This window comes from Formica exsecta, unplaced genomic scaffold (assembly GCF_003651465.1).
Source record: "Formica exsecta isolate Colony F162 unplaced genomic scaffold, ASM365146v1 scaffold222, whole genome shotgun sequence".
Classification (NCBI taxonomy): domain Eukaryota; kingdom Metazoa; phylum Arthropoda; class Insecta; order Hymenoptera; family Formicidae; genus Formica; species Formica exsecta.
Genome location: NW_021849518.1, coordinates 410,649 through 414,246, shown reverse-complemented (window position 1 = coordinate 414,246; position 3,598 = coordinate 410,649). Strand labels below are relative to the sequence as shown.

General features: G+C 25.7%; 1 long non-coding RNA gene across 2 annotated transcripts; it reads right to left on the bottom strand.

Annotated features, from left to right (window-relative positions):
- Positions 1–580: 580 nt before the first annotated feature.
- LOC115235451 lies at positions 581–3,386 on the bottom strand. 2 transcript variants are annotated; one of them, XR_003884031.1, is made up of 5 exons: positions 3,324–3,386; positions 2,417–2,573; positions 1,784–2,030; positions 1,287–1,419; positions 581–926 (listed from the first exon to the last, which is right to left on the bottom strand). It is a non-coding gene; the product is annotated as an uncharacterized LOC115235451 (long non-coding RNA). The 2 variants fall into 2 exon arrangements; XR_003884032.1 differs by lacking the exon at positions 581–926 and adding an exon at positions 1,027–1,095.
- Between the last annotated feature and the right edge of the window lie 212 nt (positions 3,387–3,598).

Genomic DNA, 3,598 nt, shown 5'->3' with positions numbered 1-3,598 from the left:
TCGCTCGTAAGGGTCCCTGCGAGTCATTGATGAAAGACAGAGAAAGAGAGAAAGAGAGAACAAAGCCAATCGTAATAAAGAACAATAAAATTAAAGATCGGAGACAACTCGTTAGCCTCGTCGTGCAGATAACATCGCATTGTAAAGAAACTATACATGTTGCAGAAAAATCAGAAACGTGCACAACTAGATGAAAAACTTATTTCTTTGTTATGCAAACATGTAATAAAAATATATATGATAATTTCCTAAAGAAAGAATATAAAAATGTTGTATAATACTTTTATATACTGTTATATTAAAGACAGTTGAGAAAAAAATAGTTGAAAAGTTTGTCTAAAAAAATTTAATAATACATCATTTTTAATATAACTAAGAGAGATCTTAGAAAGATATAATTTATTACAAATTATTTTAACTCTAACTATAATAAAAATGTTTTAGTCAGACGCAGAATTTTTCGGTTGAGCAGAAATCTAAAATGTGAGATTATTCACTTTTATTTGTAATAAGTGAAAGTAATAATTTTTTACAAAATAAAAAATAAACTAAAAATTACAAGCTTCAAGATTGTCAAAATTATTATTTAAAGTTAATTATTTATTACAATAATTTGAATGAATTGTGTTATTGAACTATTCCAAAATAGTTCAAAATGAATTATAAAACTGACTAGTTTTATAATTCAAGTGATAAATTCTCAATGATGATTTTTTTTATCGTCAAATTATGCAATAAATTTGTCAATAAATATTCTATTTTATAAACAAGTTGCAAGATAAAGGGTGCATTGTTCAAATAGCATAAAATTTACGTCAAATTCTGTCTATATTATAATAATATCGCAAATTAAAAATATGTTAAAAATGATTTGCAACAGTAATGTTGTTTACAAATTAATACGGTGATTATGCCGGTGAAAAAAGCTGAAAAAATAGATTATTTGTAATAGTTTATATGTATATCATTAAATTAAAAATATTAATAAAAGAAATAAAAGAAATCATGAAAGAGCTTACAATATAAAATAATAATAAAAGAGTCTATTAGAGAAACTCATATAGATGTAGAAAATCGTACAAATCTGAAATATTCCTAACAATGGAAGAAAACATAATAAGTATCGCATTACCGAAGGAAGAAAAAACTCAATATCTGATCTAAAGATACTTATATCTTTAATTAATTGTTTAATTAAAATATTTAAATCTATAATTAATATTTAACTTTAACCGCGTATATGTTCTTTTTAAATCTAAATTTTTTTTGTTTCTTATTTTACTTACTTAAGGCAATTCGTGTACTGTTTGCGGCACAGGCGGCGCCGGCATAGGGCGCTCACGATAGAAAAAGAATAAACGTAAACCATCAAAAGATATTCGACAGGAAGAAATGCACTCATTGATTCGGGACGGACACCTACAAATTGATATGTGATAAGTATTTGACCCAATCCACTTTATTGTCAGGTTTGTACCCGTTTAAATATAATTATATCTAATTCGAAACCGTATCGATTTCATTATTACCGAATCGAAATCTAATCAGACTGGGCTTTTACAATTAGTTTCTCATCTGATTTTAACCGAATCGGATTTTCTACTTAATTTCTTATACTTATAAATCTAAAATTATTTAAATAGTAAAAAGATTATACAATAAAAATTTAATTATTCTACACTTTTGAATTTTTTTCACATAGGTATAAGCCAATTGAACAAATTATTACAAGCATGTGTTAAGCATATATGTTAAGTATATATGTTAAGAAATTTTAACTTACCAATTGCGATTGGAGATGTAGATTGCATAGAAAATTAAACCAATTGCAATTACTGTTACAATTAAGATAGACAAGATATAATCTGCCAAGTTATTATCGTACGATTCTTTTTCTCGATACGATTTTTTTTTAGATATTGTTTTCCAAATGTCACTCGTATGTTTTGTTGTATTGTATACAATGTATGTATTATATTCTTCATCATTACTAGATGTTAATTGCGATGTCATATTACTTGTTACAATTTCTAAAAGAATAATTACTATTAATAATTAAATATATTAAACTAGTTTTATTAATTAGTCTTTTCCTAAAAACATTCCATTATAAAAAAAATTTTAACCGGATATTATTATTTATTATATAAATAAATTAAGTCTTTTACTAATAAATTAAATTAAATATAAATCGATTTTTGTAGCAAAAAAGTTTTGTTGATTAATAAATTAATGCATTTTATACTTAACAAATTAGTGCAGTTTATAATGCACCTTGTAGGAGTTAAATTCATCATTTAACATACATATATGTCTTAGTAGATATTATAGATTTTTACATTTCAAGTATATGATATAAAGAATAAATAATATAGATCGAGCAAAATTTATTGATGGAATAAATGATTTATCTTACCAAAAATCGAAACGAGGAGGATGGCCCATAGCGATTGCATCATAATGTGTGCGATATTGCTCTTAGCTTTTTCTTTTAGAAAATTTATTTATGCAAGATTGTAATTTTCTTACTTTATTCAATCGTGTTATCACTGTCGTAATACTGTTTCAAGTGCCTGAAATTAGTGACGTATTCATTTTAAAAATGTCAAATTGGATTAGAATGAATTAAATATATCAACAGTTCAAGTTTTGTAATAAAGGAATAGATCATAAAAACATGTAGTGTCCAAATAGAAAAACAAAGGATAAAATAACCTGAGTGATGAAAAGTAATAAATTTTTGCTTGTGTGAGGAAATTGGGATGTTTGTTATATTACCTCTGCACGACAAGGTCATAAAAACTAAAAGAACTTCGAACTTTACACAACATACTTTATAGTCGGTTGCCTTAATGCGAATATTTTGCAAGTAAATTACACAGTATTAACGTGAAATTAGATGTTATTTAAATTATTATTATATAAGTAACTCACATACACACACAATTAATATTACATTATATTAAAACAAGAATTATACATTTTAAAGGATAATTGACTCTGTTATCAATTTTCTTAGAGATATGATAGCGCGAAATTATACAAGAATAAAATATCGCAAAATTCAAAATAATATATGATAGTTAATACATAAATAATAATTATCGGTGTGCTTTGAAAAAAAATATGTGCTCTACGGCAACAAAAAAATGCAATGTATGTTAGCAACTCTGTTACAAATTATTGTAATTCTAAAACTCAAAAAAAAAAACAAGACAAATCAAAGAAAAATTGGTCATAATAATTGATATACTAAAGAGTTATTGATCCAATAGATTCTGAATATATAAATTAGTTTCTTAACATCAATGCCTTTATCTTACCAAATCGAGTTACAGTAATTTTTGTATGTCTTCTGTGTACGCACGATAACAGATTAGTAACGAGTACTTGACAGGAGACATGCAAAAATAATTCTCAGCGCTAATTGGTTCATACGCATAGACGCTATTGGTTGTTGATGAAGTTTGATAATATTTACCTACTAAACTCTACATAACAAACTTTCCCATATAGAAAGAATCAACAGAAAAAGAAAAAGACAGAGAGAGAGAGGACGAACCGTATCAAAGATTTGTGTTCTATAAGCATGAATGCG